This window comes from Columba livia, chromosome 1, assembly GCF_036013475.1.
Source record: "Columba livia isolate bColLiv1 breed racing homer chromosome 1, bColLiv1.pat.W.v2, whole genome shotgun sequence".
In the NCBI taxonomy this organism is placed as follows: domain Eukaryota; kingdom Metazoa; phylum Chordata; class Aves; order Columbiformes; family Columbidae; genus Columba; species Columba livia.
The window spans coordinates 100,704,437-100,717,852 of record NC_088602.1 but is presented as its reverse complement, the minus strand read 5'-3'; the positions used below and the strand labels follow the sequence as shown (position 1 = coordinate 100,717,852).

General features: G+C 40.0%; 1 protein-coding gene across 1 annotated transcript in view; it reads left to right on the top strand.

The window, feature by feature from the left end:
* PRRG1 (proline rich and Gla domain 1) overlaps nt 1-6,978 on the top strand; it is a 55,948-nt gene extending 48,970 nt beyond the window's left edge. The window contains exon 6 of the transcript XR_010473985.1: nt 6,572-6,978. The gene's annotated coding sequence lies outside the window, so the exon portion shown is untranslated. The remainder of the gene's footprint in view (nt 1-6,571) is intronic.
* Nucleotides 6,979-13,416: the final 6,438 nt, after the last annotated feature.

The following is a 13,416-nucleotide window of genomic DNA, read 5'->3' as shown; positions in this document are numbered from 1 at the left end:
TTCTGATTGATTAGTTTAAAACTTGCCCGTGCTCAGCAATTTGGCTTTTGGGTATTCCCATGAGGATACCTGATTTTCCTGTCTGTGAGGGAGTGTGACTGTCACACCGCTATGTCACCCTTGCAGATGGCAGTGGCAGGACAGGTGCTGACAAGAGAGATGCCACCTGCTGTAGACTGCTGAACACCTGCTAAAGTGCTCTTGAGCGTTGAAAGCAAACAGCCATGCTGGACAGGCTGTCTTGTTTTCTTTCTTGCGTTTATGACCAAGAGTGATTTTAGAGCCCATCTCCCCTAAAATATTCTGCGTGGAAAGGGTTATTTATGTTGCTTACTAACAGCATTTAAATTTAGGCAAGAAATTTAGACATCTAAATCAGAAGACTAGCCTGCCCCATTTTCCTTGTACAGTGCGTGAAGAAAGAAAACTCACCCAGAAGATTTTCAAAGCTGGAAATAAAGGTTGTTGGCTGTGCTCAGCTGTTTTAAAATCATCAGCACTGGGTTATGTCAAAATGCAACCCAACAACTGGATTTTCTGATTTGTCCTCTAAAGGACTCTCTTACCTGTACCTGTAAGACTAAGCACATAGAAGACTAGGCACCTCCTTCCATTAAGTGGTGTATCTTCTAAATGTGACTGTGTGAGGAGGAACAGCATTAGCACCTTTCTGCTTGATAATGCAGTTCAGCAGTAAAGGAAAATGCCAAATTAGAAAACAGAACCTGGTTTTTCTGTGGACTGCAGATATCTTCTCCTGAATCTTCATTCAACAAATCGCTTGGGAGTTGATTCAAAGCCCACCCAGATAAGATCACGTCTTAGTATGTATATATTTTTAAGCAGATGTTTAAGGACATCTCTATTCAGCAAGGCACTCAAATGTGTGTTTAAATCCCACTGAAGGCAAATTTTGCCCATAAGTGCATTATTGAAGTGGGATTTTGAAATACATCCTCATCTCTGTTTGAAATCTCTCCTCACTTTGGAGCTCTCCTGTTTCAGATAGAAAAGCCATATGGAACTAATCATGCACATTTTGTCTAGCAGATAGGCATTATAGCAGATTGTGTCTTCCCTGCAAGTGATTGTCCATATGAGCATGCAAACTGTGGTGTGCATACATCCGAACATGCAAGACAAGATTTTTAGCCCTAACAACATCCATCCTGATGGACCTCCTGCTTAGTCGCATAATTATGAGATGAACACACTCATCACTGTCTACCTACCAGCCAAATGAGGCTTCTTTTTTTTTTTCCTTTTGCATTCTGCCCTCACACAGACCTTACTCCTTTTTGAGCTTCTTTTCATCTTTACTTTCTTTAATTTAACAATTGGACTTCTTTCCTTGTCTGTTGACCCCTAGAAACAGGGTTCAGGCTACAGGAGGGTGATTTCCCTTTCTGCCAGATAAGCCATATACAACTGTATCACCTCAGAGAAAAGTATGTTCCTGGGAAGTACATGATTTCCTGAAACTTCAGCACTGACTTACAGAGAAATGAGAGGTGTCTAACGCTGCTGAATTTTTACCAGCCGCAACTCCAGGGCTAGAAAGGAGGCATCAATCACCTGCAAAGCAGCCCAGGCAAGTGGCTTCTCTGTCACTATTGACACTTTCATGATGTGAGATCTCTCTATATCTTTGAAGCATATAAAAAGGTTTGAGTGAGCTCCCTTTCCTTATCAGTGCCTCCAAACTGGCATGCCTGGTCTCTAGCATATGATGAACATGAAAGAGAAGAGAAAATACATGGCTCCTCTTCCACCCACAAAGCAGGTTTCAGGGCACTTCTCAGGCACTTCCTCAGCCCTGGGTCTTATCAGCAAGCAGTGAACGAGGACTTTGTATTTCTCGAGAGAATCTGCAGGGTGTTTCAAAAAGACAGACACAATTTGAAATCACTATGTCTTTGAAACTGGGTCCATCTTTTTGAAACACACCGTAGATTTTTTAAATTATTCTTTTTTTTTTTTTCAAATCCATCAGTTTTATCCTCAACTCCTCATGCCTGTCAGAATAAGATCTGTCTGTCAGACAGCTGAAAGGGATTTTACCAAAGGGACTCTCTCACAGTCCCACATGTGGCTCTGAGGCACCAGTGAGGTCGGCAAAATTGGGCCCCTGCCTTAGGTCTTTATCAGCACCTCTCTACCTCCTCAGAGACCATACATCCTGCTCCTTATGTCCAGACTATCTCCCTCTAGATGAGTCTTAAGTTCCTTTGAGATTGTTTGTAACGGGATGGTTGTGTGATTTATACCTTTTCCCTTCTCCATGCTGGTCCTTCCAGCAATAGCTCCTTTTGCAGCCCATTTGGTCACATTTTCCCAGCAGCCAAGCCAGAGCAGACCCTGCAAGTGCACACTCTCACTACAGGCCATCTCCCTACAACAGATCTTCTTATTACTTCTCTGCCTTGGTAGGAATGGGCTGCTTTGTAACTTCATCCAAGGTACACAGCTATAGAGGTTCCTTGGCTCTTATAAGATGAAATAGTAGGTTCTCTCAGATTGCTCTGTGCTAGGACTCAAGCATCATGTAACGTCCATTTTATCTGTGTGCTCTTTTTCAAGAAGATCTATTAATCAATGCAAACACAGTGGAAACAGTCTTCTTCATCTAGAGGACCTTGTGTAGCACCTAAGTCAAAATGTGAGCCAATTATAGCAGCACTCTGCATCTGAAATGGGTTTTCCTTTAAACTCACCTTATCCTGGTTTAGTAAGTGACAGCAGGAGCCTTGGAAAAGACTCAGCTGCTCAATAATCACTATGTAAGAAATCTAGAGACAGAGGATACAGTAGGTAAAAGATTGTACATAGCAAATATTTTTATTTAGAATGACCAAGTACTGAGTTCTTTTTAGCCTTCATAGACATTTCTTCTCTGTCTAAATGGCAGCGGTTGTTGATTAACTGTCTCAAGGTAGAGTTCTTAATATTTTCCTTATTTAAGCTGTCACCTCCATGAGAGTTTTACAAGTGAAACTTGATGCCACGGTCACAGCCTGCCGGTGCTTTGCCTCTTCAGTCTTGGTAGAATGCATGCATAGGGATTGCCAAAGTATATTCCTACCTTGGAATCAACCATTTCAGACACTGAGGTGTTGGACAATGCAACTCATGAGACAGTCTACAGTCTGGTTGCTTTGGTGCTACTTATTCACCTTCCTCATCATTTTCTGAACACTCTTCTCACCAGTTTTAACTTCTGCAGCAATTGACTTCTCTTCTAGTACAGGAGCTAGACAACCAGTCCTCCTCATCTCAGAAAGAAGGAAATTCACATCAATGACTCTTTTCCCTCAGAAAATGTATTCTCTTTGGATCACCTATGAGCAGATACTCAGTGTAAACCACTTTGTCAATCCCCTGCCTGACTGTATGCTCTCTTGTAGTAGCATGAACTTTTAAGTAGCTGGAAGAAGTATGCTTTCAAAACAAAACTCTGACTGAGGCAATCTGTAACAGATGCCTCAAGGCTTGAGTATAGTATACTCATTTGTTCACTTCTATAAAATTGAGTTTCCTGTCCACCCAAGAGCCACCATCAGTTCTTTAGAGACATGGGTTGTCTGGAAAGCGTGTCAGCCCTTCCTTTCACATCCAGGTAATGATGGTCAATGATAATTCTGTGCAGCACTAAGGGAAGTACCAGGACATTTTCCCTTTGCTGAGAAACAGCAGAACGCTGTATGTGGAGCATTATGTCCCTGACTAGTTTTCTTCAGTCTACCCCTCTGCCACTCAAACTACAGGGTGTGTTGCCATTCTTGCAGATGGTCTAAGTAAATAAAAAGAGTATCTTCACAAAATTTTCTGTGATCAGAGATGCCCCATGATCAACTTTGTTATGACTTGGAAAGGTAGAACGTCACATATTTTTAGTAAAGGGATTTTGAGAAGAGTGGCTTCCTCTAAACCTCAAACCCCTGCATCTCACAGCACCGTGGATGGAAGACTCTTGGGGTGAGAGCATGACTGATATTGCCTAGGACAAAACCTCTTTATAAAAGAACACCAAGGAATCTACTAGATCTGAATGAAGACCAGTGGACTGTTTTTTTGGCATTATGTATAAACATGCCTGTGACACATAAGGGGATTCTTTAAGCATGATGCTACAGTACTTATTGAAACTTAAGAACACAGAGCTCTTCATCAGTTCCTGGAAAGTGTATCTGACAGCTGTAGCCACCTTGCCCTTTCCCACAGAGAAAGTGCTTTGTTTTTTTCCAACCATTACATTTCTTCAGACTTTCTCTGCTAGTCAGGAATCTGCTCTCTCACTGGGACCTGTATTTGGTTCTTGCAATGGTAGTGAACCATACATTTGAACTCAGCATGTCCAATATCTGCCCTTACCTTTAGATAGAAAAGTTGGAGAGATTCAGACTTTTATGACTGTTATGTCACTGTTACTAATTGTATAAGCTTTTCTATGGCACAGCGTTTTATTTCAGATATTTCCAAAATTCTTAATCAAACTGTTTCTCATTCCTACCTAATTAAAAAAAAAAACAAAAACAAAAACAAAAGCCTTCTCTGGTCATGACTAAATAGCCTTTATCAGCAACAGAGGCAACACAACACAGACTAGTTCTTAAACATGGGTTTTTTTTGCTTTATTCAAAGAGGGAACAGCCCTTCCTCAGTTCTTTATCTCCAATACAGGGAGATCATATGATAATTGTAGCAGCAAGCTGCATATATTTGAGATGGTCCAAATGTAACACCGGTAGAATATATCACACCATTTTTAAACCAGCATGCAAGTGCCCCTGTGGTGAGTACTGGGTTCATCTGGAGTGGGACCTTATTTTGATTTAGAGACAACTGGCAGGTTGTTGAACTGTGTAAATCAGATGCCAATAAAGCCCAAACAGTAAAGTTTTGCACCTCATAAAGTACACTGCGTTCTTTCTCTTTAAAAGCGATGGGTATAGTTCCAACTCAAATTGCAGCGTCTATCATTGTGTCATTCTTGTTCATGTCACAACACTGGGGCTATAGGGCAAACTCATCCCAGCTTGTCTCTCCTAAGGCTTCTCAGCATGAGGCTTTCTAGGCACTTTGTTAGTAGTTATTTATACAGACAACACATTCATCCCAAATCTTGCAAATAAGCCTATGCATTATGTCATTACACTAATTTACACGCATATAAACACACCTAGTACAAATAGATATGTATATATATTGTTTTCTACCAAAAATCTCTATTTTAAGTATTTTTCAGAATATGTTAGCAGTGGTTTTGGATAACGTTTTAATCTCTATAAGATTTGAATTGATCTTTGCCTGTAAATCAAGAGGGAGAAAAACCAAGAGTAATAAGGCAAAATTTCTCAAATGTGTTCTAAAATACTCTTCCATGCATTAGGCTTCTCTGTGTTTAAACTTGTATGTATCTCAGCACTCTCCAGTTCCCTAAACTAGTACAGTGGATATATATTCTGACAGACTCCAAAGCTCTTCATTCCATTAGCATTTTAGGTCTGAATTGCATTGCATTGATCCCACCACAAATACTTGTCCAGTATGGAACATCAAATGCCAGGAGAAGGTAATGTTGAGGAACTTAAATTTCCCATGTGGGAGATGGATATGAAGGGAGAGGGTAGGAATTCATGGCAGGGTGAAAATTTGAAACATTTTTGCAATGGCTGTCACTTGGATTAGACAGATGATTGTAGTGTCAAATGGGCTTTCAATAGAGTGAGATGCAAAAGTTAATTTTTTTGTTTAGAGCTATAGTTTATCATATAGCTTAACTCGTGAGTAGGTATATAACTATTTCCTTAATACATATGTAAGACAATGAAAAGGGTATGTTATCAACATTATAAGCAAACATTCATATTTTATAATACAATCCCTGATGGGACTGAATGAATATTTTATGGACTGAAAAGGCAGGCTGGGTTCATTTGGCACAATTTACATGGCAGGTAATTTGGAGCTGGCCTCAACTTGAGCTGTAGCGTTAGTGGCAAGTGAGAAAGGAACTGAAGGAGGCAGGGATGTGCTTCCTTGTACGCTGCAATTCTTAGCCTTGAAAACTCTCATTAAAGCTGCCAATTTTACGTAAAATACTTAAAAATTAATGGACAATGAAAGACTCAAACTCATTTGTTCTGTCAGCAGGCCAGTGCTGCAATGACCATGCTATAGGTCATGCTTAGTCCCTAATTCCGGCCAGTGATAAAGGTAAAAGATTTACTTCACCAGCAACTGGCAGCAATGACAATGTTTGCCTTCATTTCATAAAGTCATACAATCAAAGGTGGGGAGTAACCAGCCCTTTGAAAGAGAGCAACTATTGACCCAACTCTGACTCAATTCTATTAATCAAGTTATGAAAAGTCTATGAAAGCAAAACATATTTCATTTTTCAGTGGCATAAAATATTGGGGAGGTTGTGTCGTTCTGCAATATCTTCATCGTTTGGCCACTTCAGTTAGATGTCAATCGTTTGAAAAACATGAGGGTTTGGAAACTCTCAGCTCGCTTTTGAACAAAAGAGAATAGGAATATAGTAACAATTTTCCTTTCTATTTTTCAGGTGGGTTATATTATGTATTTTATACTGCTGTCTGATTTGATCATTCTTGACAACTTTCCACATATGATGCAGAATTCTCCATCTGGAAGAAATATCAACTCATCTCGCTTACACAGAATAAAAAGAACAACAATGGGTTTATGCCTGTGAGCAGAAAAAAACCTGCTGCACTTGCTGAGGACATGAAGACAACAAAGTCTAAAGGAATTATTGTGGAGTGGTTAAGTAATTAGAAAACATGTGATAATTATTATTTTATCTTGGTTCTTATGTTTATCTTTTTCTGATTGTCCAAACTGTTCGTTGCTCGTTCTTATTCAGAACACCAGAAATTAAGAAAGGCCTATTTGCATATATGTGCGTGTGTGTGTGTTTAACAAACACAATAAATACAATATTATTTATAATTCTAGTTCTGAATCTTTTCATTCCTTACAATGAACACATAAAAGATGGTCTGCAAATAAGTATGACATTGTTCTTTGGTTGTTTCACTCATTATTAGATTTACATATCTTATTTGAGAAAGCTCAATACTGAAGTTCAGAGGCATTTAAATAAGTCCTAGTTAGACCTGTAAAAATAAAATTTTGCTTTTATATGCTTCAATAATATTTTGCTTTTAATTTAGAGATATCACTGTTCTCTAGAATAGGGAATTAAAGTATAGTAAAATCACAGTAAGATCTCAGAATATTTTTTTCACTTGATCAGCCCTTTATGCTGAAAAACACGTCCTACTCTCCCTACTCTATACGCAAGAAATTGCCACAGACACTGAAGGCACACAGTAGATCATTAGCTAAGGCAAGAACCAAGACGAGTTTCTCTGATTTGTGAATCTGTATCCGAGACACCTGATTAGGTAACTTTTATTCCAGGAGCAAATATTCAATCTTTATTATGTGCACTGCAGTACAATCTAGGAAGCTACGAGCAGGAGTCTGAAACCTACTGCTTTAGGCATTCTGAAAACACAAACGAAAAAGACAGTATAGCAGGGAAAATGGAAGATGAAACAGCAGTGCACAGCAGCATATTTTTTTTCTGAAGGCATTTTTCCTTGCTTTTCCAGATATCCTCACAATACTACACCCTTAAGACAAATGTGACAGCCTTAAATTCTTCTTTCTGTTCTTCGGGTAACTGATGATAAAACACAATTCCTGAAGTAAACAGCGTCCACATAGAAGCTGCCAATCAGTACCCACAAGTGCTGGTTTTGTACTTGTCTCAACAAAATCAGTAATGACCGCAAAGATAAACACAATTTAATTACAGTGTATGCCGAAGTCCTTTTCTTATTTCACATTTAAAGAGAATGGTCTCAAACATCATTAATGAGACTCGGGAAATTTTAACTGGCAGCCCTCTGCAGGCTCTGTTCAGCAGGGGTTATCAGACGCAATGAAAAGACTTCATGTAGGTCTGGTGATAATTTTAACAAGTTTTTGTTGTGTCTGTGACAGATAACAGAGTATTAAGACCATGGTCAGCCTTATCGGGCAGGACCAGCACCTTTTATTGAGGAAAGGAAATTTTAGTTACTCTTAGGGCACAACATGATAAGCATTGCGGGCACCTCTGGCAGCGCGCGTCACTGCAGTTTAGGAATGCTCACAGCTCTGAAGAGCAGAAGAGCCAGGTGAAGTAGCAGTGCAAGCGATGCAGATCCAAGGAAGGGAAAGAGAGGGCTGGGCAGCATATCAAGAGCCCAGGAGAACTGAAATCTTGAGGGGAGAAGGGCAGTTGAATGGAGCATTACCCCAGACAGAGCCTGACAGAACTATAACTTTAGGAGCTGGAAGCCATCGTGCAGCAGGAAAGCTATGATATGACATAAACAGACAGCACAGGGGTCATTTAAAGTATACATTTATTTTGTGACTTGAGATTTATACATAAGAAGAAATCTGGAAAACCACTAGATTTGTCAAATGAGACTCAGGAGAGGATTCACCTTGAGCCTAATTATTACATTAGACTGCCACAAAGTGGACAGCAGATCTTGCAACAGATTTGTCTGCAGCAACAGATAAGCCATTCTAATGTTATTTCCATTGACCCGCTCAATTTTGAATTGTGTGTGCAGAAGAACACAGTGTTTGCAGTGTTCCTTATGTGTGGTTACCAAAATGTTTCCAGCAATTCAAAAGCAGAAAATGCAACAAAAGGGAAACCAGTTATCTAAGTCTCTCACACAAATGTCACAGTAAACTAGGAATGGCTTTATATTTTTCATTCCACCTTTGCTTTGTGTTTGTATAGAGGCATACAGCCAAAGACGTGCATTCAAAAATGTGTTAAAAGAGGCAGAGTATTACAACAGTAAAAATGTCACTTCCAAATAAATTCTCGTAGGAAGAAACCATAATTGTAATCAAGTATTATCAGCTTTTCATATTTTTATTGAAGTTTTACACTTCGATAGGCTCATGCATCAAGAGACCTGAGTATGGTTTAGACATCTTGGTGGATGTCATCTCTGCCAACAGGCGCACCAGTTCTCTGTGCTTTATCGAACAGGTAAGCTGCTCTCCCGCAGAGGATCAATTAATCTCTCAGTTCATTCTGTAAATGAAAAGAAGGACTGGATGCAGGACCAAGACTCTTTGGAGTCACATTCAGTGATTTCACCAGCATGAGCACCCCTTCCAAAAGCAGGGTGTACCAAAGGACAGGCAATCTATGTTCGTGGCTCTTCTACATCATGGGATTAGCCTGGCCCCGTCACATGGATATTTTGGCTCGTTCCATGAGCACCATCTTATGGTGAAAAAGCATTGGCACAGAATAAATGAAATACATTTTCATTTCTGCCCCCATTAAACACAGCAAATTTCAAGACAACTGGAGTCTGTATGTAGAATCGAGAGAATTTAACACATCAGCTTTTAAATAAAATGCAATATGCATCTTCGATTCTGGGAGAGAGTCACTATCCTATCACATCATTGCTGATTTAATTAAAGTGCCTCAAAGGAAAGCATAATAGGGAACTTATAAAAATTAGAAGAAATTGCTTCTGTGTGCAGGTATCACAGAAAAGCATAAATTACAAGAGACACAGATTTTTTTTTTCTCTTTGTTGCTTTTTTTTTTTTTTCCCTTTCTTTTCTTCCTTCTCCCTTTTCTTCTTTTCCCCAGTTCTCTAAGTCCATGAGGCTGACGCTGTATCAACCAACAGTTTACAACAGAGAAGTCACGTTTGTGCCGGGACACGAGAATTTTCAATGTGTCTCACACAGAGGCAGGCTGGAGGCCCAGAGAGGAACTCTGCACAGAGCGAGCCCAGCCCTGCTTGGCTTGCTGCGCGTTCAACAGCACAGAGCCATGGCAGTGCGGGGATGTCTCACCAGATGTCTCCCTTGCATCAGATTCTGAGGTGCCAAGAGTTTACTGGTGAGGTCCAATTAGAAACTCTTCACGAATTCTATTTAAAAGATGTTATATATGTCTACGTAAATATTGCTGCATAGTCATTTGTTGACTAGAGAAGACAGTTTTAAAGTAGTTTCCCTATTTTAAATTATAATGTTCCTTAAAAGAACATAGTTTGCTGATTAGAGGTATCAGTTTGTTTAGATGCAGTGCCTGATGCTTCAAATTTGATTGCATTCATTTTAATCACATAACTGATCTTATTTTCAGTAACATGGAGTTGTTTGTTCCAAATGCATTTATGAATTCTTAACTCATCTCAGTTATGCCGCATGCTGGAAGTGATATTATTCTTACTACTTCCTAACATCATAAAACCCCAACCCACACAGAGGAGAAACTGCTGGAAGAAGGAAGCATCTTTTGAATTTATTTAAACTAAACGGACTTAATTTCAAGTCTTTCATTCTGCTTATGCTGCCTTAAGGGACAAGCTCCAAAAACACACGTGACACTTGTGCCTCTGATATGAAAGACCTGTCAAGTCCCACACACGGAGTGTGACACTAATATGCTTGGCTTATCTCACACGGCCCCTGGCTATGGCTACATCTCACTTGTTTGCCAGGCTTTACCCCTTTCATCCCTTCCTTCTTACCAGATGAAACCTCCCCACCAGAAGCAGGCAGCTGCTCCAGCTGCCATCCCTTATTCCTCTGGCTTACAGGACAAGGGTGGAAAAAATAGGCTATGTGAGGGAGCATCACATCACATCACATCACATCACAGCATACCTCCCTGGCTCCTGTCCCACTTTGTCTGCCCCCAGATCAGAGTGCCTCCCTACCCCATGTCTGGGATCTTACTCTTTGGGAGAATTAAAACCCAAGCTTTCTTGGCCTGCAAGGCAAGTACCAAAGAGGGAAAACTTTTAACAAAGCAAGGCAGGGAGACTTTTTGGTGATGGAAGAAATTGCACTTGGCAAGTCACCTTCTACAGATCTTGTCTTCTTTCTGCCACATACTGGAGGCAGAGATGGCTTTTCAGAAATCTTTGTTTCCAGAGTGGGACCTACCATGAATTAACTAATAATTTTGCAGATGACATACGAAAACCTTTGTTCCTAACCTTTTAACCTTTTAACAGTCAATGCCAGTGGGCCACAGGGTGAAGAACACGGACCCAAGGACATAATGTGTTGGCAACAAAATATTGTCTGAGTGCCACAGAGCTCCTGTCACAATCCACTCACTGCCTGTCAGCGAGCAGAGGGCAGCCACACTCTCCAGGACATGTGTGCCAGGGATATGCGGGTGGGAGAGTAGGAGGTTCATTACCTTGTTCCAGAAGTTAATGGTTTTTAGGTGCTATTTTAGGAAGAGGTCATCACTCGGTCATAAAATGTTTGGAACATGTCCTCTCTCACCCAGAAACTCCCTCTGTGGCAATGGTGGGGAGGATGCCAGTGGAAAATTCCTGTGCATAACAAGGTCAGATATACTCATTTTCCACCTTTTTTAACTGTCCAAGCAGTGAAAAGCAACTGGAGTGACAGCCAAGGCTGATCCAGATGCAGGTCCAGGAAACATTAAGCAAGAGTCAGACCTTGATGTAAATAGGAGTTCAGGACCTTAATGCAAATGGGAGTGAAGCCCATTGAAAACATCAATCAAATCTCCTGCCGAGATAGGGTTGTTCTAATCAGAACAACTATTCAAAACTTAAATCCATCTTTTGAAAAAAACAATGCCTCAATCTAAAGGTGGATGTGGGAAAATGTGACTAAATAACTCAGCGTGTGCATCTGAGCCTTCTTACGCTGGAAGGTGAAGTGACGGTAAAAAGAGGGAACAGTCTGTACGTTGGCTAACACGCAGAAGTTTAACTTCTCCACAGCAGGTAACAAGCACTGAGGTCTGTGAAAGTAACTGTGCATTGAAGAACAAGCATCGGAACATGGGGTGTGCAGACAGCCAGCCCAGGCCAGCCCTGCCAGCATCAGCAGCTGCATTTCCAAGCACAAAGTTCTCATTGCAGTGACTTCCAGTGATTGAGCCTGGTGACCTTGCCAAAGGACAGGCTCCTCATCAAACTGTGTATTGATGCTCGATTCCGTAGAGGTGGTGGTTTTGTTTCATTATTTGACTCCGACAGAGGGGAACAGGGAAAGAGAGACAGCAAGAGAAGACCACAAATCAGGCAAATTCTTCTAAAATAGCTGTGATTCTAAAAAGTAGTGTCAAGGTTATTCTCCTTCACACAAGTGCTGAAAGCAGTGAGGTGACACAAAAAAGGAAGACAATCAGCAGCAGTGCGGAAACCGGCAAATAAACTAAGCAGTAACTGAGTAGATATAACTGTTTGGACTTGTTTGGTTTTGATGAGGTTTAAAAGTAAAGGTAATAATCACAGAAAAGAACAGTTCTGTTTCAAAATGTTTTGCAGAATCACCACAGCAGATTTTATTTTCAAATTTGAAACAAGCTTATACATATACATATATATAAAATTTACGTTTGTGTATAAATATTACATGTATGTAATTTCCTTTATCTACATTGCGTTTTTCATTAAAGAGCTTGAATCATCTGGCTGACATAGGGAACTTGTATTAATAATAACCCTGCTTGTGTGGAAAGGCAGTGTTGTTGGTTTGTTGTTTTCTTTTTTTTTTCCTGTTCTGTCATTCACTAGTGTCACTTTGTGAAGTCTTAAGAGGTTTAAAATGCCCTTTAAACAGCCTTGATCCTGCCTGCTTCGGAGAAATCTCAACTTACAGAAAGCTGGAAAGGGCAAGATGTGCTGTATCCTGTGCCAGAGCAGTACAGGTCTGATCCACTTGAGCATGTGCTTTATATCAAGTATGTGAGCAATACTTCTAACCCATATGGTTTACTGAATCAGAGCCTGATTTTGTAATATCCCATCCAAATTTATATCTCAGTACCTGAACATTTTGCCTATCAACAGAGAACTAGAATGTCTCCCTGCATAATTCATGAAGCTGCAAATTATTTTTATATATCCTCTAGTTTTTTTTTTTTTAAAAGGCATTTGCAAACTGAAGACTAGAAAAAGAAAAATGGTTAACAGCATTCTGGAACAATCTTCCAAACAGTATTTACTGAGAGCAGTGATGAACTATTGACATGTTAGATAAATCCCAGGTGTAAACATTTCCCTGGATTATCACATATACCTTTGAGGGTACAAATAAAAGCAAAATATTTTTATTCCAAGTCCAATGACAATACCTCATATTCTTTCAATTTACAACTTCAAACCACTAATAAAACTTGATCCTATTAAAAAAAAACAAACCAAACCAACGGAGTATATTTCATGTCTCTGTTACCTCCCCCTTCGATATTGAACAAGCAAAATGGCATAAACTGCTAGAGATGAATCTTCATGTCATACAGTCTAGCACAGCTCCTATGCATCCCATCAGACCAACATATAG